This window comes from Camellia sinensis, chromosome 14 (assembly GCF_055761805.1).
Source record: "Camellia sinensis isolate YWXY chromosome 14, ASM5576180v1, whole genome shotgun sequence".
NCBI lineage: Eukaryota > Viridiplantae > Streptophyta > Magnoliopsida > Ericales > Theaceae > Camellia > Camellia sinensis.
Window position 1 is genome coordinate 9,050,007 of NC_138974.1, and position 26,988 is coordinate 9,076,994.

Below are 26,988 nucleotides of genomic sequence, written 5' to 3' on the forward strand. Positions count from 1 at the left end.
TATACTGTTTTCTGAACTGATTTACTGTTAACTGAATGAATGTATGTCCTATATTCTGAACTGTATTGTGGCATCCTTAGCACCTACTGTTTACTGTTACTGTGACAGAATTCTCTGTCGGTTCCCTCGTTGGAACCACCACTGTTTACTGACTGATGGCCATCATTACTGCTCGGTCTTTTAAGACCTACTGTTTACTGTACTGATATGCTGATGGATGTACCACATATGACTGTACTGACTGAATGACTGAAATACTGTTTAAATGAACTGTTTTCATACTGTAAGGACATTCATTCTTAACCCCTTTACGCATTATGTTATTCACTGGGCTTTAGCTCACTGCTCATATATATATGTAGGTGTTCAGGCACCAGACCGCGGCTAGGAGCGTCAGGGTTACTCCAGTTTTGTCAAGCCAGCCTATGTGCCTCACTGCGAGGTTCCGAACCTATCGTGTTAAGGCTTAGGGGTGTTTTACAATTCCCCCTTCTGTACTGTCTTACTGTCTTGTATAGACCGAATACTTACTGTACTGTTATGTAGGGAGTAAGTCCCTAGTCTGAATGATTGTGCATTTTGTGCATACTATTTTGTACTGATTATGTATATATGTATGAAAGTCTTTTTGCATACAGACTATCACAGCTTATTGGACATTGTTTATTTACTGTTTTGGCTTCCGCCATGCCCTGTACTCTGTTTTACTGTTCTACTGTTCTGCAGGCCTTCAGTAATCTCGAATTACTGGCCGGTTACGGTGCTAAACCCATAGGGTCGGGTTTGGGTCGTGACAGAATGGTATCAGAGCGATACTTAACCACGAGTTATACCGCACACACGTGTCCAAATGAGCTATAGGGTGTCCTAGAGAAGTAATTAGGGCATCGCATGAGCATGATAAGTGTGTGGTTATGTTATGACTGAATATATGCTAACGTGTTAAACTGTTAAACATATGACTGCCTCTGTTAATAACTGTCATAACTGCTTATAGTGAAATGGATAACGCAAACACTGCAAATGAAACTGAATCCTCATCCTCTGAGGCTAGAATGGCCAGACTGGAACAAATGATGGAACTGATAACTGCAAGGCTGGACCAACAACTGAATCAACAGCCCCCACCTCCTCCTCCAGTCGTACCGGAACTGAATGTGAATGTAAATGATGGGTTTGCTCTCACCCAGAAGTTCAACAAAATGAAACCGCCATCTTTTCAGGGAGGCCTTGAACCGTTAAAAGCTGAAGCTTGGGTTCTGGAGACTGAAAAATTGTTTGAAGTTTTCCCGTGCTCTGAAGCACACAAAGTACTGTTAGCCACCTTTACATTGCAAGAAGAAGCTAGAAGGTAGTGGATGCTCATCCGTGATGAAAATACCGTTCTGACTTGGGCTCAATTCAAAGGAGCCTTCTTTGAAAAGTACTTCCCTCAGTGTGTAACGGACAGAAAGGTGACTGAATTTGAACAGCTGAGACAGGGCACAATGTCCGTTGCTGAATATGAAACGAAGTTCACCGAGCTTGCTAGATATGCACCGCATATGGTGGATACTGATTATAAGAAGGCCGGAAAATTTGAAGGCGGCCTTAATGTTGCAATTCTTGACCGAATAAATGTTCTGAAACTACTGAATTACGTAAATGTCCTTGACAGAGCCTTGACGGCTGAATCGAACATTGAAGCACTAAAGAATGAAGCACAAGCGTCTGAATGGCGTGGAAAAAGGCAAGGTTTCAAGTTTAAGAAAGGCAAGCATAGTCCATTGAACAAGAAACAGAATACGGGGTCAACGACTACGTCTAGTCAAGGAAACCATACAATACCGCCCTGTTTTGAATGTGGTAAAAATCACAAGGGAGTCTGTTACAAGATATCAGGAGCCTGTTATAGGTGTGGCAAGGTGGGCCACATGGTTAAAGACTGCCCCTCTGCTCCACAAGCTAGTAGTAAAGCTACACCAAGCGTAGCGGCATCAACTGTTACACCAAAACCGAATCCCAAAGCTACCGGGAAAGAGCCTATGAGGCAGGGTCGAGTGTTCGCCCTAGTACCGGGAGACGTCCAGAATACCGAGACCGTTGTGTCAGGTATTCTCTCTATTTGTACTCAAAATGCTTATGTACTGATTGATTCGGGGTCTACGCATTCTTATGTATCGCATGCCTTTTCTCGAAAATTGAATAGACCCTTAGAACCCATGAACTATCTGTTAGCTGTATCATCACCCGTTGGGGGATCTATGACTTGTGCATATACGTATCCTGCTTGTGAAATTATTGTTGGAGATGCACATCTGTTTATTGATTTACTGCCATTGAACATTGATCATTTTGATGTGATATTGGGGATGGATTGGTTAACGAAATATCATGCCACCATAGACTGTGTAACAAAACAAGTAGTTTTTCATCCACCTGGTTTGCCTGAATTTGTGTTGAATGGGGTTGGAGTAGTACCTCCCCCATATCTGATTTCATCTGTGAAAGCTGTTAAATTGATTAGGAAGGGATGTAAAGGGTATCTGTGTTCTGTACTGACTGTATCTACTGATGATAATGCTAATGTGAACTGTATTCCTATAGTCAGAGAATTCCCAGATGTTTTTCCAGACAATTTGCCAGGGGATTTGATTGATAGGGAGATTGAGTTTACTGTTGATGTGGTTCCCGGAACACAGCCAGTTTCTAAAGCTCCTTACCGAATGGCTCCAACTGAATTGAAAGAACTGAAAGTGCAACTGCAAGAACTGTTAGACAAAAAGTTCATCAGACCCAGTACCTCACCACGGGGTGCGCCTGTTTTGTTTGTAAAGAAGAAAGACGGCTCACTGAGACTGTGCATTGACTACCGTGGACTGAATAAGGTAACTGTAAAGAATAAATACCCATTACCGCGTATAGATGACCTGTTTGATCAGTTACAGGGTGCTAAAGTATTTTTGAAGATTGATCTCAAATCCGGATACCATCAGTTGAAAGTTAAATCAGATGACATTGATAAAACTGCTTTTAGAACGAGGTATGGACATTACGAATTTTTAGTTATGCCTTTCGGAGTCACGAACGCACCAGCTGCATTTATGGACCTCATGAACAGAATTTTTAAACCATACCTTGACAATTTTATTGTTGTATTTATTGATGACATATTAATTTACTCCAAGAGTATAGAAGAACATGAACATCATCTGAGACTTGCCCTACAAACCCTAAGAGAACAGAAACTGTATGCTAAACTGTCTAAATGTGAATTTTGGCTTGACCATGTTATGTTTTTGGGGCATGTTGTTAGCAAAGATGGAATTTCTGTTGATTCGCAGAAAATTGAAGCTGTAGTGAACTGGCCTAGACCAACAAACGTGACTGAAGTCCGAAGCTTTTTGGGTTTGGCTGGATATTATAGAAGGTTTGTTAGAGATTTCTCTAAAATTGCTTTACCGTTGACTCAACTAACTCAGAAGGGGATATCATTTGACTGGACTAACCAAAGGGAATCTGCCTTCCAGGAGTTGAAAACTCGATTAGTGACTGCACCAGTTCTTACCTTACCTTCAGGTACGGATGGTTATACTGTATTTAGTGATGCTTCTCATAAGGGTTTGGGATGTGTTTTAATACAGAATGGGAGAGTAATTGCCTATGCTTCCCGACAACTGAGACCGCATGAAAAGAACTACCCGACCCATGATCTGGAACTTGCTGCAGTAGTATTTGCACTGAAAATCTGGCGTCACTATCTGTACGGGGTGACATGTGAAGTATACACCGACCACAAGAGTTTAAAGTATTTCTTCACACAAAAAGAACTGAACATGAGACAACGGAGATGGCTAGAACTGATTAAAGACTATGACCTACAGATTTTGTACCATCTGGGAAAAGCCAATACCGTTGTCGATGCATTGAGTCGGAAATCAATTGGAAACTTAGCCTGTTTACTCACTGGACAGAAAGAGCTACTTTGTGACCTTGAAAAATCTGAAATTGAAATTGTTTTGCGAGAACAAGGTGGAACCTTAGCTGCTATTTCTGCTCGACCGGCACTGATCGAAGAAATTAAAGAGAAACAGCAACTGGATGACTTCTTGAAGAAGATCATCAAAGAAAGGGAAACTAAACCTAGACCGGGTTTCAAGGTTGAGAATGATGTACTGAAATTTCAAGAAAGACTGTGTGTACCAAATGATACTGAATTGAGAAGAAGAGTTCTGCAAGAGGGCCACAATTCAAAACTGTCTATCCATCTAGGGAACACGAAGATGTACCAAGACCTGAAATTGAATTTCTGATGGTCGGGAATGAAGAAAGAAATCGCAGAATTTGTATCGAAATGTCTTCATTGCCAACAAGTTAAAGCCGAACATCAACAACCCGCAGGCTTATTGCAGCCCTTACCGATACCAGAATGGAAATGGGAGCATATCACCATGGATTTTATAGTGGGATTGCCTCGCTCCAGTAAAGGTATGGACTCGATTTGGGTTATTGTTGATAAACTGACTAAATCTGCTCACTTCTTACCTGTTAAGACAATTTATAATGCGGACAAATTGGCTATACTCTATATTGATGAAATTGTTAGACTGCATGGAGTGCCTGTGTCCATTATTTCTGACAGGGATTCGAAATTTACATCGAGGTTTTGGCAAAGCCTACAGACTGCACTGGGTACTGAATTGAGACTGATTAGTGCCTATCATTCTCAGACAGATGGCCAGTCAGAAAGGACCATCCAGACTCTAGAGGATTTACTGAGAATGTGTGTCCTTGATTTTCAGGGAAACTGGGAAAGCCATTTGCCATTGGCTGAATTCGCCTACAACAACAGCTATCATTCAAGTATTGGTATGGCGCCTTTCGAGGCATTGTATGGCAGAAAATATAGATCTCCGATTTGCTGGGTAGAAGTTGGAGACAGGCCTTTGCTTGGGCCCGAGATTGTTTATGAAACAACTGAGAAAGTGAAACTGATACAACAGAGACTGAAAACTGCGTAGAGCAGACAGAAGAGTTATGCTGATGTTAGAAGACGAGACAGAGAGTATGAAGTGGGTGAAAGTGACACCGATGAAAGGCCAGACTCGTTTTGGAGTCAAAGGCAAATTAACACCGAGATACGTCGGACCATATGAAATTGTTGAGAAAATCAATTCGGTGGCGTATCAAGTAGCACTTCCTCCTGAAATGGAGCATATGCATAACGTCTTCCACATTTCTATGTTGAGAGACTACCTCCGGGATCCTTTCCATGTAATAGAGCCTACTCGTGTAGTGCTGAGTGATGACTACACTTACGAGGAACGGCCTATACAGATTGTGAACAGACGAATCAAGAAACTGAGAAACAAAGAAATCCCGCTGGTAAAAGTTGACTGGCAAAACCATGGTGGTGTGTATGCCACTTGGGAAAGGGAAGAGGACGTGGCTAAAAGATATCCTGAACTGTTTCCACTGAATCCTGTTTTCTTCCAGAACGAAGGTAACTCGAGTTTAGAGGACTAAACTCTTTATAAGGAGGGGAGACTATAATAACCCTCACCACTGCTTACCGATAAACACTGATTACCGTCAAACTGAACTGATTATGACTGATAATTGAACTGATTAAAGTACTGAACTGACTGACTAAAAACTGGAACTGAATTGACTGAGTATGTGTGTTAATCTGTATTCTATCTGTTTGATTGTTTACTTGATCTGTTCACGTTTTATGTTTAAACTGCTAATTGAAGGCCTTATCGGCGGCCAAACCGGGAATTGATTGATGTTTTATGATCCTCATAATTGATGTGATCTTATGGTGTATTTATCTGAAAACTGATTAGGTATGATTGAATTAGATTAAATATTGATAGATTGCATAATTTGACTTAATTACCTTAATGCCACTTAAGTGGCCCACTACTTGAATCATCTTTGAGCCTCATTACACTCATACATACACATTTCATCAGCTCAAATGCTTACTGTACTGTTATGTAGGGAGTAAGTCCCTAGTCTGAATGATTGTGCATTTTGTGCATACTGTTCTGTATTGATTATGTATATATGTATGAAAGTCTTTTTGCATACAGACTGTCACAGCTCATTGGACATTGTTTATTTACTGTTTTGGCTTCCGCCAGGCCCTGTACTCTGTTTTACTGTTTTACTGTTCTGCAGGCCTTCGGTAATCTCGGATTACTGGCCGGTTACGGTGCTAAACCCATAGGGCCGGGTTTGGGTCGTAACAGTTTACCACACTTGAAACAGGCCCCTGACGCATGGTAACAAACCCCACGGTGCCTTTTGCTACAAATATTGCACATGGGAGATGCGTGTCGGGAAGAATTCGAAGTACTTGAGGAGCCCGTGTTTTGCTTTTTCAGAAATTTCTTCTTTGAAAAGAAGCCTTGTCTTTTATTGCCTTTCCACTCCGTTGGTGGCTTAGCTTGTCTAGCTATGTTAGCCTCTGATATGATGGCCCTATCTAGCACCCCAATGTAAGTCTCCAACTTCAAGACATTCACTCTTTCTAAAATATCACTTCGAAGCCCACCTTCAAAGTGTCTCGCCTTCTTATAGTCAGTATCAATTACATGTGGTGCAAACCTGGCCAATTCGGTGAATTTGGCCTCATACTCAGCTACGGTCATACTGTCTTGCCTTAGTTCCATGAACTCTGCTACTTTCCTATCCCGAACATACTGTGTGAAGTGCTTGTCATAGAAAATTTCCAAAAATTTCGCCCAATCAACATCCCTGTGATTTTCTCGCATTAACATCCACCATCTTCTTGCCTCGTCTTCTAGCATAAAAGTGGCTAGAAGCAATTTCTGTGTCTCTGAACAGGGGAACACTTCAAACAGTTTCTTAATGTCGAGGACCCATGCTTCGGCTTTCAACGGATCTAATCCCTCGTGGAACTGTGGTGGTTTCATCTTGTTGAATTCTTTGGTGAGAGCTATTATCCGATCATCATTCTGATTATCTGGCACGGGTGGTGCCAGAGGTGGAGGTGGAGGTGGCGGGTGTGGTTGCTGCCACTATTGTTGCCACTCCAGTTGCTGTATCAAAGTTTCTGCCATTTCCTGTATCAATCTTTCCATTATGTCTATCCTGGTGGTAAAGGATTTCTCTATTTTATCACCTCTTGTTCTCACCATCTGATTAAACTTGCATTATTTTTCACACAAAAGATTCACAAGTATGCATATACTAAAGAACATACATATTCAGATAATTTGCAATGCAAGCAAATCACAACTTATAACACATAATTGTTCGTATCAAAACATTTAAGCATATTCTTGATGCTTTCAAATTCAGACTTATCACATGAATGCATCCTAGATCTTTTCTAGATGCTTATTGCTCTTTTGGACAAGTGTGTGAGTTATTAACTCGTACTCTAATACCACTCTGTCATGACCCGAACTTGCCCCCGTGGATTAAGGACATAACCGGCCAGTAATCATAAGATTGCATACGGCCTCAAACCAAACGTTATGTGTTTTAACAGAGTTAATGGGGGCCAAACAGAAGAAATTAAAAACTTTGTCCATAAAGCTGTGCTTACATGGCACATCATTACAAACCATACATCTACATATTAATAACTCACAACAAAATATGTACTGCATAAGGTTCTGTACATACAGGATCATATAAGTCTAAGTCAACCTATCAAAACTATATACACTATATTCAAAGACTTCGCCCACATGACAAAATAAAACAGAATGATAAAAAGGCGAAGACGGGTCTCGTGTGCGAGACGCAAGGGCTGACCCTTCAAAACCTTTGTTGTTCCATACAGATAACACTGAGGCTGGGTCTGAACTCCTCTTGGCTCACCTACAAACACATCAATAAGCGTGGGCGATAGCCCAGTGAATAATATCAAATAAAGGAGTTATACAGACGGTACGTAGAACAACATGCTTCAAACGGCCTTGGGCCTAATTCATATTTCTATTTAACATATATATATATATATATACAATTCAAGTCAAGTGGCTGTGGTTCCAAACATACTGGCCTTTGGCCCATTTATCTTCCATTCATGTCAAACTAGCATCTGGCCTATTCATTGATGTCAAACTGGCCTCTGGCCCATTCATTGATGTCAAACTGGCCTCTGGTCCATTCATTCATATTAGACTAGCCTCTGGCCCATTCATTCAAGTCAAACTGGCCTCTGGCCCATTCATTGATTCATATCAAACATTTGTCCGTAATTCAAACTAGCAAGCTTATAAGGCTTATAAGGAAATAAGCAATTGGACAAATGACGACTTCAAGGTATCGATATTACTCACAGTGATCGGTTGGTTGGTTTGCCCTAGAGCTCGACCCTACACATTTCATGAATACAAAAGGGTCACAAACAACTCAATCCGTTCTAAATTCACATTTTCCTCTTTAGGCTTCATTCTTATCTCTTTAACTCAATTACAATGCTCAATGCATGCCTAAGAGTACTTAGAAGTGAAAGAGAACAGAAAATGAAACACAGAATGTCCTTTTCAAAATTTCAAAAAATAGGGTCTTCGCTCGAGCATGGGCTTCCCCGCTTGAGCGGACCCTTGAGGCTTGCAAAAGTACTGGATATGTCAAATTTACGCTTGATCGTGCACTCTGGCGCTCGAGCGGAAGGCCTCTCTACGTGGCTCTCCGCTCGAGCGTGAGCTTCCCTGCTTGAGCGGACATCCATGTCTTGAAAAAATACTGGGAGCACGAATTTCCCACTCGAGCATCTCTTCCCCTGCTCGAGCGGACATAAAAAATTTTGGGTTTTCCAAAACACATTCTTGAGTTTCAACTTGATATTCAAAGGTTCCAAATGCATGATTTTGGCTCAAACTTCACATATATATATATACTAGCATGGTATAAACACTGAATTTCAACATTATGAAGCTTAATTCCAAGAATTTCTCACATGCATGCCTCAAATTAACCCAAACTCATCACCAACACATCAAATTCAAATATGCAAAGCTCTCACCTCCATGATCTACACTTGCATGTGAGAGATATTCATTATTCTCAATTTAATTGGTGAAGAGATGATCAAATACATGGATTTCAAACAAGATTCATCATGGATTACACAATTTATGCTTAAACATGGAAATTTATAGCAATTTCCTACATGCATGCCTCTAATGACTTCAAATACAACAAAATCAACTCAATTTCCTCATAATCAATTTAATCCATGTTCTTGACCATTATTCAAACTTGAATTCACAAGATGATAACCTAAAATTCATGAATTCACTTACCTAGGAGCTTCAAACCCCCAAACTTTAGCCAATTCTTGAGTCAAATCTTCAAATTCCCAAACCTTGAGCCAAGATTACACAATTCTCTCCCTTTCTCTCTCTATATCCGGCCCTCTCTCTCTCAAGGCACAAAATCTGATTTTTGAGCTCAAGTGTATCAATTAAGTGTATAGTGCCTCTTTACATAAGTTCCCACTAGCACCAATTTAATAATAATAAATAATTGGGTACTAATTCATCAATTTAATCTGGTCCGAATCAATTTTTTAATTAAACTTCACCGTAGGCTCTAAAAATTATGCTAATCACAATGGCACGACTAATTTTGGTTTCGGTGGCTAATAGAACCTTCAATTTAATTTCCAAAGCAGATAATCAAAAAGATATTCTTACGGTGAACAGATAGAAATTCCAAACCACATATTTTCACATAATGACACACAAAATCATATTAAACACATAATCATACTCATATTAAGGACCAATTAACATATTACGAAACAGGGATATCACACTTGTGACTACTTGAATTGATTTCTTAATATTTCATGTCATTTGCTAGAACTTATTCACTGCTGGAACCGATACATCATCAAGCTCAATAGAATGGGCACTCGCTGAAATGCTCAAGAATCCAAAAATCCTCAAGCGGGCACACCACGAGATGGATCGAGTCATCGGAAAAAACCGGAGCCTAGAGGAATCCGACCTACCCAAACTCTCATACTTACAAGCCATATGCAAGGAAACATTTAGAAAGCACCCTTCAACGCCTCTGAATCTTCTCAGAGTCTCTGCTGAAGCTTGCGAAGTGAATGGTTATTACATCCCAAAAAACACTAGACTCAGTATCAACATTTGGGCCATAGGCCGAGACCCTAATGTGTGGGAAAGGCCATTAGAATTAATTCCTGAGAGATTTTTGATTGGAAAGAAGGCAAAGACTGATCCGCGTGGAAACGATTTTGAGCTGATTCCGTTTGGTGCTAGGAGGAGGATCTGTGCTGGTACTAGAATGGGGATTGTTCTTGTTAAGTACATTTTAGGCTCTTTGGTTCACTCTTTCGATTGGAAATTGGCTGATGATGGAGTTGAGCTGTATAGCGATCCCGGGTTTACCCTTGTTGTACAGTGATCCGGACATGTGTCCGTGGATGTTGGTAGTTGATTATTATCTTGTTTACATCCTTTTTACTTTGTATTTGAGTTATAGGATGTGTTGGGCAGGTTTGTTACAGGTTGGTTGAGCTTAGAAACCAAAACTAGTTGTCTAGATTTTGACCTGTCCGCTCGAGCGGGGGTTTTGGCGCTCGAGTGGGAATTGCACCCATCCAGTATTTCCTGTGCAGTGTTGGACGCTCGAGCATGTAGTTGGCCGCTCGAGCGGGGTTGTGTGAGTGCCGCTCGAGCGAGGAGTTGGAAGCTCGAGCGAAGACCTGGTTCTGTAAAAGTTCTGGGAGTGTGTATCCGCCGCTCGAGCGGGATTGTTGACGCTCGAGCGGGAGTCTGTGAGTGACGCTTGAGCGGGGTGTTTGGCGCTCGAGCGGGTCGACTGGGTTTAAGTTCCGTGTTTTGACTTTTCAAATCACTTTTTCACTTTCTCTTCTCTCTCTTACTTTTCCAAAAACACCATTGTTGAGCCTCTCACTCTAGAACTCTACCTTCTCTCTAGGTTTTGATCTAGTAGGAGTGATTTGCTCATCTTTGGCCTTTACAAAAAAGTTGTTGATCGTCGAGGGCTACATTTTAATCTGAAAATTTCAGGATTTGGAGCACGTTGGGTTTTGTCATCTTCTCCCTTGGAGCTCCGAATTTGAGGTAGGGATATCCTACTCCTCTCTATGGATTTTGTCTTTAAATTTTGGTATTTTGAGATGTTGGGGTTGGTTTGGTAATTTTGTGAAAGTTTGGGGCTTTTGTGTTATTTTACAAAGGTTAGGGTTTTATTTATAATAAACCTAGATGCATGTTTGGTATAGAGAAATGGAATAAATGTTAAATCATTGATGAAAATGGGACCTAAGGGTTGTAATGTTAATTATGGAAAATGACCTAATTACATTGATTGATTAATTGGGATAATTAATTGTGAGAAATGAGGAAATGAAATGGAATTGTTGAGATTGGAAGTGCATGGGGTTAAAGGGTGTAGTTGAATTGTTTATCACACACTGAATTGAAATGTTGATTGAATATCCATTTGTGCATTTATTTTCTGTTTAAGAAATAACTGCTTTGGGCTATCGGTGGAGGATAGTCGTGATTGTTGTAGACAATGCATGATGATTAGGCAAACGGAAACTAATCAATGGAATGTGTCATGAAATTTGACGGTTGATAGAATACATTAACTGTATGTATTGATTGATTGTATATAGAACCAATGTGTTTGTATACGTTATGTGTAGAGGAGGAGATGGGGGATGTACTCCGCGGTTTAGGGGAAGATGGGGAATGTACCTCTAAACCGGATAGTGTTGGGAGAAGATAGGGGATGAACTCCGTAGATACAGCTCATATGCTTGTCTAGAGAAGTGAAGATAGAGCTCATATACTTATCTTTGTGAAGTGTGGATACAGCTTATATGCTTATCTGTGAATGTGGGATATTGTCATTATACATATCTGTTGAGAATGTGGATATAGTTTATATGCTTATCTGTGAATGTGGGATATAGTTTTTATACATATCTGTTGAAATGATGATAGAGCTAACATGCTTATCTGTTGAAAAGGGGAAAATGAAAGGTAATTTAGACTCATAAGTCGGAAGACATAAAATGTGATTTATGTGGATGTATCAGTGTTGGCCATCTATCAATTGCTAATCTTTTAGTCATTGTTCATGGTTGGTTTAGTGTATTTCTGCTGGGCTGTGGCTCACCCTATATGGGAATATCATTTTCAGGTACAGGTAGCATGCCACCTCCAAGGACATAGCTTGGGAGGCTAGAGGCGGACATACTTTTGTCGTTTTATTTTTAATGTATTACATGTAAATTCAAGCCAAGGGCTTAATGTGTAAATGAGTTAGTACTCTTGTGTTGTAACCAAGTGTTAACTTGGAAAGCTGTAAGCCCGTAGGGCATTTTGCTTTTATTGTTAACATGTAATACTTTTGTAATGAAACTCTGATGAATAGAAGAATGTGGTTGTTTCATATGTTAATGAATGTCTTATTTGATGGGTTTAATGTTATTATTTTGAGGGCATTACAACTTGGTATCAGAGCGTACTGGGTTCGAATACTTTGGGTACGTGGGAAGTGATTAGGATCACAATGGATTTGTCTCACTTGATAGAGACTTAGATGTAGTATCATATGCTATGTGCTTGATTGATAACATGCTTATGTGACTATGTGGGTATGGGATTTGATTTCTAGGATGTTAATTGGATCCTTGGGTTTCTGGGAGTCTTGTTAGAAAAGCACTTGGTCAATGCTGTTTCTAACCGGAACTCTAGTAACGCCTCGGGACTATCACTATCCGGAGATGAAGTTCGTAAGTGCTTATGTGTTTATGTGCTTACGTGGGGTGAATTACAGTTGTCCATGCATTAGGACGTGAGTGTTAAGTTTTGGCACATTTGTGAATGTGCTAACGATCTGTAATACCTTTATTAGGATGTCAGAACGAGGAAGAGGTGCTAGGCGTGGTAGACTTGCGAGGCAGGAAGTACCGTTACCTTCCGGCAGTGTAGGAGGGAGTTGGCCAGGCTAATGTGGCCGAGCCAGTGGGTCAGCAGGCCATGGATGCCTTGGCCAGAGAGATAGCGGGAGCTTTGGGTATTCTTAGAGATGGGAATCGGGCAGCTGAGGCAGGGCCTTCTTTCCTGAAGAGGGAGTTTTTCCGGTCTAATCCGGATGAGTTTATCGGGGATCCGAAGGAGCCACTGAAGGCAGATGAGTGGCTAGAGCAAATGAGTAAGACGTTCGAGATGCTTGGCATCGAGGACGGAGCACTGAAAGTGACCTTGGCATCCTTCCAGCTGAAGGGAGATGCGGGTCAATGGTGGAAGTACGAGAAGGCTCGTGTTGGTGGTACGTGGGAGGCGTTTGTGAATGCTTTTCAGGAGAGGTTTTTGTCTGCAGCAGCTAGGGAGAAGCTAAGGGATCAGTTTAGCCGGCTTAAACAGCAGGGCTTGTCAGTGGCCGAGTTTGAGGCTACTTTTACCAGTCTGTCCATGTTTGCAGCTGAATTGGTGGCGTCTGAGGAACGTCGTTGCTATGAGTTTGAGCGGAAGTTGAGGCGGGGCCTCAAGTTGAGAGTTGGTGGGTCTTACATCCGAGAGTATAGACACCTGGTAGATGCCGCTGCTCATATGGAGATTATGATGCAGGAAGAAGAGGAAGAGCAGAAGGGCTTCAAGAGGAGCCAAGATGGCCAGGGTGATGGCAGGAGGCAGAGGGGTTATAACCCTCAGCAGTCTCAGGGTGCAGTTTCTAGATCGACCTTTCCAGTGCCGAGTGCAGGCTCGGGGAGAGGCAATCAGGGGGAGTTTGCTTGTTACAAGTGTGGCCAGCTGGGTCACAAGGTTTCAGTTTGCCCGCAGAAGGGTGGGGGTCAGAGAGCTGCTTCTTCTTCAGCTAGACCGCAGAGTCAGAGTTTGGGCAGGGGGCAGCCCTTGTCTTGTTATCAGTGTGGACAGCCTGGGCACCTGAAGAGGTTTTGCCCGCAGTTGAGTGCCACTTCGGGAGCGTCTGGTTCCAGGCAGACGCAGAGTTTTCAGCCAGCTCAGTCTGTGCAGGCCTCGAGGGCCAATCCGGGGCCTTCGTCGTCCCAGTCAGTGCAACAGTCGTATGCTCCTAGAGGTGAGCAGGTAGACCAGGGGCCTAAAGGGCGCGTGTATGCTGTTACCGCGCAGGATTTAGTACCGGCTCCATCGGTAGTGAGAGGTACTTTTCTGTTTTGCAACTCGGTTGCTAGTGTGTTGATTGACACGGGTGCATCTCATTCTTTTGTATCTGCTGCATTTGCATCTGTTTTAGAATTGGAGTTGGCACAATTAGCATCTCCTATTTGTGTGGTATCGCCTTTGGGTGGTGAGTTGATCTTGAAACAAGGTGTTAGAGGTTGTGATATAGAGGTCGCCGACCATAGACTTCCTTTTCTGTTTGTTGTCATGCCCATGAAGGGTTTTGATGTTATTTTGGGTATGGACTGGCTATCGTCATACCGGGCTATTATCGATTGCTACCGCCAGAGGGTCACATTATGTACCTTGAGCGGGGAGTGGTTCCATTTCTTGGGAGACCGGGTTGGTTGTGTTTTACCACCGGGGTATGATTCGCGAGGGCGAAGTGAGCTTAGTAGTCTACTTGCTAGCTTTGAGAGAGGTGAGAGTGGTGAGACCCAGCTTGTATTGCCGAGGGTGGTTTGTGAGTATTCAGATGTCTTTCCCGAAGACCTTGTTAGTTTGCCACCTCACCGGGAGATAGAGTTCTCTATTGATTTAGTGCCTGGCACGACGCCGATTTCTATGGCACCTTACCGTTTTGCTCCAGCAGAGTTGGTTGAGTTGAAAGTTCAGCTCCAGGAATTGCTAGATAAGGGTTTTGTTCGCCCTAGTGTGTCACCATGGGGAGCACCGACCCTCTTTGCTAAAAAGAAAGATGGTGCCTTGAGATTGTGTATTGACTACCGGAAGTTGAATCGGGCTACGGTTAAGAATAAGTACCCTATGCCCCGTATAGATGATTTGTTTGACCAGTTGAAGGGTTCCCGTTGTTTCTCTAAAATAGACTTGAGATCGGGTTACCACCAGTTGAGGGTCAGGGAAGAGGATATTCCGAAGACGGCATTCCGTACGCGGTATGGCCACTATGAGTTTCTGGTGATGCCATTTGGGCTTACCAATGCACCAGCAGTCTTTATGGACTTGATGAACCGGATCTTCCGGGAATTCTTGGATCGATTTGTAGTCGTTTTCCTAGATGACATTCTTGTTTATTCGCCTTTTGAGGAGGAGCACGAGGAACACTTGAGAGTAGTGCTTGAGTTGCTTAGAGCCCATAGGCTGTATGCCAAGTTTGGGAAGTGTGAGTTCTGGCTGAGGGAAGTCAAATTCTTAGGCCACGTGGTATCCGGGAAAGGAGTGTCTGTTGATACATCCAAGGTAAAGGCAGTGCAAGATTGGGCACAGCCTAAGGGTGTATTTGAGATCCGCAGTTTTCTGGGATTAGCTGGGTATTACCGCCGGTTTGTGAAAGATTTCTCCAGGTTAGCGTCACCGTTGACTAGACTGACTCGGAAAGGAGTCAAGTTTGTGTGGAGTGAGACTTGTGAAAAGTCGTTCCAAGAGCTGAAAGTTAGATTGACCACCGCTCCGGTGTTGATTATTCCAGAGAGAGGGTTGGGTTATGCGGTTTATTGTGATGCCTCACGAGAGGGTTTGGGTTGTGTGTTGATGCAAGAGGGGAAAGTGGTAGCTTATGGCTCACGTCAGTTGAAAATACATGAGAAGAATTACCCTACACACGACCTAGAATTAGCGGCTGTGATCTTTGCCTTGAAAATCTGGAGGCACTACCTTTATGGTGAGAAGTTCGAGGTGTTCTCGGACCACAAGAGTTTGAAGTATCTGTTTACACAGAGAGACTTGAATCTGAGGCAGAGGAGATGGATGGAGTTCATTGAGGATTATGATTTTGAGTTGTATTATCACCCGGGAAAGGCCAATGTTGTGGCCGATGCCCTTAGTAGGAAATCCATTAGTGATGTAGCTAGTATAGCCATCCGAGAATGGGAGATGTTGGGAGCACTTGGCGAGTTTGATTTGCTACTGGGCGAATCCGTTGAGGCTGCGGCCTTGTTTTCTGTTGTTGCGCAGCCTACACTTGTGACACGAGTGTTAGAGGCACAGAGAGGTGACCTTGAGGTAGAATCCCTCCGAGAGAAGATCTCAGGTGGGAAAGTTGAGAAGGGTTTGACGGTGTATCCCGACCAGAGTGTGAGATACCGAGACCGTTTGTTTGTGCCGGAGTCTTGCCGAGAGGAAGTACTCCGAGAGTTTCACCATTCGCGCCTTGCAGTGCATATGGGAGGTACTAAGATGTATCAGGATTTGGGTCGCCAGTTTTGGTGGCGGGGTATGAAGAGAGATGTGGCTGTTTTTGTATCGAAGTGCCTTACTTGCCAGCAAGTGAAGGCCGAGCATCAGAGGCCAGCGGGTTTGTTGTAACCCTTGCCTATTGCCGAATGGAAGTAGGAGCATGTCACTATGGACTTCGTTGTAGGTCTTCCGAGGACTCAGTGGGGTAGTGATGCTATTTGGGTGGTTGTAGACCGGTTGACTAAGTCGACGCATTTCATTCCTATGCGCGTGAGAGATTCGGTAGATCATCTTGCCGACTTGTATATTCGGGACATAGTGAGGTTGCACGGGGTCCTAGTGACGATCGTCTAAGATAGAGATCCTCGTTTTACTGCTAGGTTGTGGCAGAGTTTGTAGAGTGCCTTGGGCACTAAGTTGACCTTTAGTACGGCTTATCACCCTCAGACTGACGGGCAGTCCGAGCGTACTATTCAGATCCTCGAGGATATGCTTTGGGGTTGTGTCCTGGACTTCAGTGGGACGTGGGAGAGGCACTTACCCTTGGTAGAGTTTGCCTACAACAACAGTTTTCAGTCTAGTATCGGTATGGCACCGTTTGAGGCCTTGTATGGCCGACCGTGTAGGTCTCCAGTGTGTTGGGCCGAGGTGGGTGATGCACCTTTGTTGGGTCCGGAGTTGGTTAGGGAGACGACGGAGAAAGTTGAGCTTATCCGTAGGAGGCTTGTTACAGCCCAGAGTCGTCAGAAATCTTATGCTGACCATAGGAGGAGGCCTTTGGCGTTTGAGGTAGGTGATCATGTCTTTATGAAGATATCACCTAGGCGAGGCTTGATGAGGTTTGGGAAGAGTGGGAAGTTATCCCCTCGGTTTATTGGGCCTTTTGAGATCCTTAAGAGGATAGGTGAGGTTGCTTATCGGTTAGCTTTACTGCCGCAGTTGTCCGGAGTTCATGACGTGTTTCATGTGAGTATGCTTCGGAAGTATGAGCCAGATCCATCACATGTGTTGGATTGGACCGATTTGGAGGTAGATGAGGATGCCTCGTATGAGGAGAGACCGGTTCGGGTCTTGGATAGGTGGGATCAGGTCCTGCGTGGCAAGACCATTCCTTTGGTGAAAGTCTTATGGAAACATCACGGAGTGGAGGAAGCCACTTGGGAACGTGAGTTGGAAGTCCGCGAAAAATATCCGGACTTGTTTGTTGATATGTAATCTTGTATTTAGATTTTGAACTATTGTTGAACTTAAGAGCTTTTATATATGTCTTAAGTTGGGAAACATTGAAAATGTTTGGTTTGTTGGAAGTATGTTTTGGAACTTACCTCATATGGAAGTTGAATGTAACATTATATATGTTGAATATATTGTTGAAATTGGAAAGGAAATGCGTAATGTTGATGCGTGTTGAAAGTACATATGTTGTTTACATATTGTGAAATGTCTCTTGTTAAAGGGATGGGGTGACCGGTAATGGGTCGAATTGTTGAATGTTAAAATGTAACATTGTTTAAAATGGAGGAAAACTTGTGCTTATTTTCGGGGACGAAATTCTTTAAGGGGGGGAGGTTATAGCGATCCCGGGTTTACCCTTATTGTACAGTGATCCGGACATGTGTCCGTGGGTGTTGGTAGTTGATTATTATCTTGTTTACATCCTTTTTACTTTGTATTTGAGTTATAGGATGTGTTGGGCAGGTTTGTTACAGGTTGGTTGAGCTTAGAAACCAAAACTAGTTGCCCAGATTTTGACCTGTCCGCTCGAGCGGGGGTTTTGGCGCTCGAGCGGGAATTGCACCCATCCAGTATTTCCTGTGCAGTGTTGGACGCTCGAGCGTGTAGTTGGCCGCTCGAGCGGGGTTGTGTGAGTGTCGCTCGAGCGGGGAGTTGGAAGCTCGAGCGAAGACCTGGTTCTGTAAAAGTTCTGGGAGTGTGTATCCGCCGCTCGAGCGGGATTGTTGACGCTCGAGCGGGAGTCTGTGAGTGACGCTCGAGCGGGGTGTTTGGCGCTCGAGCGGGTCGACTGGGTTTAAGTTCCGTGTTTTGACTTTTCAAATCACTTTTTCACTTTCTCTTCTCTCTCTTACTTTTCCAAAAACACCATTGTTGAGCCTCTCACTCTAGAACTCTACCTTCTCTCTAGGTTTTGATCTAGTAGGAGTGATTTGCTCATCTTTGGCCTTTACAAAAAAGTTGTTGATCATCGAGGGCTACATTTTAATCTGAAAATTTCAGGATTTGGAGCACGTTGGGTTTTGTCATCTTTTCCCTTGGAGCTCCGAATTTGAGGTAGGGATATCCTACTCCTCTCTATGGATTTTGTCTTTAAATTTTGGTATTTTGAGATGTTGGGGTTGGTTTGGTAATTTTGTGAAAGTTTGGGGCTTTTGTGTAATTTTACAAAGGTTGGGGTTTTATTTATAATAAACCTAGATGCATATTTGGTATAGAGAAATGGAATAAATGTTGAATCATTGATGAAAATGGGACCTAAGGGTTGTAATGTTAATTATGGAAAATGACCTAATTACATTGATTGATTAATTGGGATAATTAATTGTGAGAAATGAGGAAATGAAATGGAATTGTTGAGATTGGAAGTGCATGGGGTTAAAGGGTGTAGTTGAATTGTTTATCACACACCGAATTGAAATGTTGATTGAATATCCATTTGTGCATTTATTTTCTGTTTAAGAAATAACTGCTTTGGGCTATCGGTGGAGAATAGTCGTGATTGTTGTAGACAATGCATGATGATTAGGCAAACGGAAACTAATCAATGGAATGTGTCATGAAATTTGACGGTTGATAGAATACATTAACTGTATGTATTGATTGATTGTATATAGAACCAATGTGTTTGTATACGTTATGTGTAGAGGAGGAGATGGGGGATGTACTCCGCGGTTTAGGGGAAGATGGGGAATGTACCTCTAAACCGGATAGTGTTGGGAGAAGATAGGGGATGAACTCCGTAGATACAGCTCATATGCTTGTCTAGAGAAGTGAAGATAGAGCTCATATGCTTATCTTTGTGAAGTGTGGATACAGCTTATATGCTTATCTGTGAATGTGGGATATTGTCGTTATACATATCTGTTGAGAATGTGGATATAGTTTATATGCTTATCTGTGAATGTGGGATATAGTTTTTATACATATCTGTTGAAATGATGATAGAGCTAACATGCTTATCTGTTGAAAAGGGGAAAATGAAAGGTAATTTAGACTCATAAGTCGGAAGATATAAAATGTGATTTATGTGGATGTATCAGTGTTGGCCATCTATCAATTGCTAATCTTTTAGTCATTGTTCATGGTTGGTTTAGTGTATTTCTGCTGGGCTGTGGCTCACCCTATATGGGAATATCATTTTCAGGTACAGGTAGCATGCCACCTCCAAGGACATAGCTTGGGAGGCTAGAGGCGGACATACATTTGTCGTTTTATTTTTGATGTATGACATGTAAATTCAAGCCAAGGGCTTAATGTGTAAATGAGTTAGTACTCTTGTGTTGTAACCAAGTGTTAACTTGGAAAGCTGTAAGCCCGTAGGGCATTTTGCTTTTATTGTTAACATGTAATACTTTTGTAATGAAACTCTGATGAATAGAAGAATGTGGTTGTTTCATATGTTAATGAATGTCTTATTTGATGGGTTTAATGTTATTATTTTGAGGGCGTTACAAGCTGAACATGGATGAGAGTTTTGGACTTGCTTTGCAGAAGTCTGTGGCTCTTTCAGCTGTGGTGACTCCAAGGTTGCCTCCAAATGCATATGCTCTTTAAGCTTATGCAGTGTGTTAGGGGTGAGCATAGTCCGGATTGGATTGGATTGGGGTAAAATCAGGACCAATCCGTTATTTACGGTTCCTGAAAAATTAGAACCAATCCAATCCGTTTAAATCATGAAATCAATTGGAATCAATCCATTTAAATACGGATTGGATCGATTTAGGACCATAGATTCACATATTTAAATAACAAATATATATATATAACACTTTAATTTCATAAAAATATAAACATATCACTATATTAATTTTACAATAGCAACGTGTTTTTTTTATAATAGCGACATACTGTTCTAGAATTTAAACAACCATAAGAAAATTGGTTTCACCATAAGTATTTAGACCATTACAAATTAAAACTAAAAACTAACAAATAAAAGTAATAAAAGAAACTATTATATGGTTTTAGGTTTGAGTTTAGATTTTATATAAAATAATAAAAGATACTATAGGGGAGGATGTAAAATAAAAATATAGACTATTTGTATACGGTCCGGATCGGTTCTAATTCGGAACCGTGGGGTTCAATCCGGAACTAATCCGTAGATTACGGATTTTTAATTCTTTAATTCGGAACCGAACCACGGATTCAAAAAACCAATCCAAACCTATCGAATTGGACTGAACTGGATCGAATTACGAATTTCACGGATTCCTTACTCAGCCCTACAGTGTGTGTCTGCGAATGAAGTTATTGTGCTTTTCACTTATTTGCGTTTTGGAGAATTGCAATCTAGTGGAAGTAGTGAAAATAATAATTGCAATAAAAATTTCGTTAGCACCATCACTCTTTAGTTTAAAAATTAAAAAATTACAAAAAAAAATTAAAAAGCCAATAACATATATTAGAAAGTCAAACATTTATTTTTCTTTTTAATTTTTGCATATATTTTTAAAAAAAATTAAAAAATCATCCTAAATATATTATTATTTTTTTATATCACATTTTAACCAAAAAAATTAAAAAATTACTAAAAAAAACCTGCTCTTAAACGAGGCCAAAATAGAGGGCGTTGGTGGGTTTGTTCTCTATGTAGTGAAAATAATAATTGCGACGATGATCTCATATGCGTAGCACAGTCCCAACTTGCATTTTTTTTTGGGGGGGGGGTAATTGCTTCTACTTTTTACATATTGTCATTAACTTACAATTCCTCTTTTGTTGTGTCACTACGTGAACTTTAGGATACACCTACGTGGTAGGTATCCTCGTGTTGTTTTGCTTTTTAATGCAATTATCATAATAAGATTGCAAGTGAAATGCTTGAAAAATTGTGAGATCCATATATATATATATATATATATATTGATATTGATGACTTGGTATCTCATTTAGGCCATGTTTGTTTGGGTGGACATGAGCTTGAGATTGGATTAATAGTCCAATAAAATTATTAATCCGATATTTGGTTAAACAATTGAAGTACGGACTAATTATTTTAAACTTGACTTTTAGTTAAAATAGGATACATAATCCAACGGATTCGTAATCTCAGGATTATTAGTCATGAGAATGCTAATCCAGTCCACCCAAACAAACATGGCCTTAATGAATTAATTGATTCGAGGATCGATCTCATTGTTTATTAGGTGGAGCTCAATTTAAAATTGGAGTAAAATGCTGTACAGATTGACTCCATAGGTATATAAGAGATTTCGAATTTAAAATTTTGAAAAGAGAACACCCTCCAGTTCCAACCCAAGTTTTTGCCTCTCATTAAAGCTTGGTTAAGGTAAATTATGAGTTAGCCCTATACGATTGACTTAATTACTTATAAGTTCTATATATTTTTTTAATGCATCAATAAATCTTAAATTATTTATTTTATTCCAATAAACTACCTATTTTATTCCAATACTCTTTAAAGATATTGATAGGTCAAAAAATGAATAAAACTTATAGATAAATAAATCAAATAAGTAGGATTGGCTCATAAATACTCCATAATTTTATATTATTAGTCTTTTGTATTTGTATGATCTTTTTCTGCAATATAGGTGCGGGTCGGCTTCATCCATAAACCGTTATTCATCCGAATATGATCGGGTTTAAGTTTATTGAAATCATTTTTGAACCACAAAGCAGTCGAATTGACCGCACAACATACTCGGTTAATCGGATCGGTTGCAATTGGATAAGGTGGGTTGGGCCTGTTCTGTTATATTTCGGACTCCGTTGGTTGTGGTTGAGTTCCAACAATAGGAGTAGCAAGATTAGCATCAACATGAGGAGCATCATTGAGTGGCGGACCCATTATCTAGTACCCAAAAAATATGTAAAATGGAATTACACTCGCATAAATCCACAAGTAATGTTAAATGACTTTGAAAACCCTAAATAAAATATCAACAAATCATTTTGTTTTGAAAATTGTAGATCAAAACATCCAAAAAAGAACAATAAAGAAAATATTGAGTACTGGAGTAAAAAACTAAAAATCAATTTTCAGAACGAAATTAAAACTAATCTAATATTAAAAAACTAAGAATCAATCAAACAGTACTGGAGTAATACAGAATCGCAACATATCTTGTGTTCTTGTTATTGAGAGATTGGGGACTGTTGAACTCGATTTTCCTTTTACGGTTAGGGTTTTTGTAAGAGACAAAATAAATAGAGAAGAAGAGATGAGAGAGTTAGAGAGAAGAAGAAGAACATGTCTGGTTCCTGAGAAGTGTTCCCTCAAGTTTTGGAAGTTTTGTGGTGTGACTTCGCTTCTGCCGAGGAGGGGGGGGGGGGGGGGAGAGAGAGATATATATGGAAGATGAACCACTTTTTGGTTATGGAGAGAGAGAGAGACAAGAGTAAGAGGAAAGAGTTTTTTTTTTTTGGGTTATGCAGCGTTTTTTCGTCTTGGGATGTTGTGTGCGGATGTTTGTTTTAGCTTTTCAAGTTATTTTAGACTGTTTGGTTAAATTTATTTCAAACAGTTTTTGATTCTAATAGCTTATTTTAACTCAAAAAAATTGATTCTGAGAAGCTGTTCACTCCTTGCTTCTGATTATCAGCTTCTGCTGTGGACATGTTAATTTATTGTTATGCTCTTAACTTTTTTTATTTTTTATTTTTTTAAAAATAAAAAAAGACTCAAATGGACTATAGATTATTATTTTTATTTTTTATGAGAAATGTAGTCAAATAAAAAATAAAAATTAATTGAAAAAGCTATTTTACAACTTATTTAACAAACACTACTCAGCAACTTAAATTTATAATCCAACAGTTACACCAAACAGATTAACAACTTCTGATTAAAGTCATAATTTATAATCTGTTAAGCTATAATCTATAAGCTGTTTTAACAGTTACACCAAACGGTGCCAAAATCTCAGCACGAATGGGAATCCCAACACTTTGAAATGTATTAGCGGCCGGCCGGGCACACACGATGTCTGTATAAATTCGTTTGGAATTATAATGTAAAATTCACATTAAATTTTTTAATAATGTACGTATAAATCACATGTGTAACTATGTATAATGTAACATTTGATATTAAAATATTTTATAAATAAAATATATGTATGTTAAAATTTGTTCAATTTTTTTTTAAAAAAAATATAATATTTACTAATTTTAACTAAAGAAAATCCTACAATAAAAATTCATATAAAATTTTAATTTGATAAGATATGACTAAAGATTTTATAGATCTTGCAAAAAATATATAAGATACATGTAAAAATTAATTTATAAACAATGTACATTGATTAAATTAGAATTTTACGTTGTTAAAATGAGCCACAATTGAACATATGCATACTTTGACTAATAGAGTACAATAACATTTTTGGCCTTTCTAGTTGGCTTATTATATATAAAGGCACAAAATGTAAATATTATTAAAGTTTTTTATAAATGAAACTAAAAAATTTAAAAATTATATTTTGACATAGATTAACATAATCCAAATCAAATGAAAAAAAAAATCCCAAGCTTTTTAAGTTTAAGTCGAAACAATTACACACATTTTATGCTTCATAGTTTTTTAAATATATATATATATATATATATATAAATTAATATAAACTTACAATATAAGTTTTTTTTTTTTTTCCCCAGAAGGAACTTGATATAACATAATGGATCTTTTTATTTTCTATAAAAAGTATAATTAACAGTAATACACCAAAAAATACAAAAATACAAATTCAAGACTTTCAAGACACTTATAATTATGTAAAATTTGTTATGACTATCGCAAACTCCTTAAGTAAACATTTATAAAAAAAGAAATTATAAATTTGATTTTTTAAGCTTAGAAAAAGAAATTACATATTTGTTTAAGCCCAAATAGAATTATTTTACAATTATTCAAGTTTCAAGCATTACAAACCCAACGTTCATATAGAATATTTATAGTCAAAGCAAATAGGTGTCGATAGAAAATCAATCGAGAAATTGTTTATTCTAAACAACACAAAGTCAAAAAGTAACCTGCAAAAAATACAAACGACGGAAAGTCAATTTTTTCTCCAAGAAATCTAATAACATAGTTTTTTTCCTTTTACTTTTTAATGAAGAAAATAAAAAAATGTAATTAATAATGGTACACACAAAATACCAAAACACAAACCCATACTCTTAGAACACTCACAGAGATTTGATATATGCAAAAAAAATAATTAACTATTAATATAAATAATAAAAAACCCCAAAACTTTTTTTTTTATTTTAAATTATGACTATTATTTTTTTAAATAAAACAAATTTTATGAATATTGAATTTTTTAAAAAAAACACACACAAAATTACACAAATAAACAAACCAATTTTTTGAAAGCATAAATTATAAACGCACAAACACAAATGTTGATATAAATCAACAAAAATAATAAGTGATTTTTTTTTAAACCTAATAACACAATGAAACATTTTATTTTGTTACTTCTTTTTTTTTTTTTTTTTTATAGAAAGTATAACTAACTGCACCAAAAAAAAAAAATACAAAAATAAAAACTGAAGACACTCATTTTATCTGATTTTTTTTAAGAGCACTGGATTTTATTTTAAATAAAATACACACAAAATTAAGTGAACAAACAAATCCAATTTTAAAAACTGAATTTATGCACAAAAAAAAAAAAAAAAACCTAAAAACAAAAAAACAAAAACAAAAGCTTTAAAAAGTTAACTGTGAAAAAAAAAACCCCAAACTTTTTAAATGTAATCTACGTCTAAATAATTGCACACATTTTATACTTTGCAATTTTTATATATATATATATATATATATATAAAAAATTGAATATAAACTTGTACTATATGTTTTTTTCCCCCAAAGGAACCTGGTAACATAATGGATCTTTTTTATTTTCTATGAAAAATATAATCAACAGTAATACACAAAAAAATAAAAAAATACAAATTGAAAACTCTCAGAACACTTACAGTTATATAGAATTTAAGAATATTGAAGAACGCTAAATTTTTTAAACACATCTAGAAAGTTTTAAAATGCTTAATTTTTTTTTTAACAAACAAATGACACCAATTATTCTTAAAACACTTACAGATAAAGAGATTTAATATACACTTAACAGTTTAAAAAAATTAAAACTAAGAAGTTGAACACTATTAAAACAACAAACAAAAAAATCAAACCCAAACAATTGCATCAAAACACAAATGATGTACATAACATTATATATAAAATTGTTGTATACATTAACTTGAATCCAAAATAAATAAAACTGTGAATTTTCAATTTAGAGATGTTGTAGACACCCCATTTTTGACCGTCCTCAAGACTTGGACGTCACCGTTTGAACACTCGGTGATTATTCATGTTTGTGTTTGTTCGGAGTTCCCGGAGGTCTCGGCTCGCGCGCCTTGCCTCAGGATCTCCGAACTCGACCGTTTAGTGTCTGGTTTTGCACCAAACACTTGTGTTTTGCCTTTGAGAGGCAGGGTAGGGCTTGTAGACCATCCCCACCCACCACCGGCAGTGGTTAAAGGCCACCGGCTGGTGTTTGCTGCCACCGGCAATGTTTATTGCCGGCCGGCACTATTTGTTGACCGATCAGCACTATTTAGTGCCGGCCGGCACTCTTTTTGGCCAAGATGGCATTTTTAGCCTGCCGATTGCTGTTCATCTGCTTTTGTAGATATTTTTAGACAGCTGTCTTGCTTTTGCATCCCTCCATATACGTGTATGGAGGGATCTCCCTCTTGTAAAGCTTGTCTTGTAAGCTTTACAAGACATATAGAGAGGGGCTCTCTCTTGAAGCAAAAAAGGAGGGACTTAGGTTAGAGAGTTAAGATATTTTGAGAGCAAAAACAACCATTGTTGAGCTCTGGTTCTAGGGTTTGAGTTAGATACATTTTCTATCTCTCTTTCCCTCTCATTTGTGCTCTAGGTGTTTTGTGTCTTACTATTGCACACAAACACCTAGTGTTTCACCTTCCTTTGGCTCTTGAGGTTCTAAGGGACTGGTTTTGAAGTTTTGGTGTTGGATTCAAGCTAAAGGAGGCCATTGGAGCACCATTTGTGAAGGGATCATCAAGGGTAAGAAACTTACATCTTGAGGGATTTCAGTGGTGAAGATGATGCCTTGAAGTCCCAAGAAGGAGAGGGCCACCCCCTCTCCTTGTTGTCCTTGAAAAGGGCATATTTTGGCCTTTTGAGAGAGCATTATGCTTGAGTGTGTGTTGAGCATGTTTAGGCTGTTTTTCATGCTTATATATCCATAATATAACATGATTTTAAGTTGGTTTTGGTACTCCATACATGCTTAGCATAGTTGCCTTGTAATGCCTTGTTATGCCTTAACATGTCTTAGGTTGTTAGCCTTTGTTGGAGCATGTTTTAGGCTTAGTCTTGTGAAGATTTTGTGCATGTTTTGCCATGTTCTAGGTCTGTCCTAGG

At 39.2% G+C, this 26,988-nt stretch overlaps 1 pseudogene; it reads left to right on the plus strand.

Annotated features, from left to right (window-relative positions):
* Positions 1-20,114, plus strand: part of LOC114323191 (flavonoid 3',5'-hydroxylase 1-like) — a 46,557-nt pseudogene extending 26,443 nt beyond the window's left edge.
* The last annotated feature ends 6,874 nt before the right edge of the window (positions 20,115-26,988 follow it).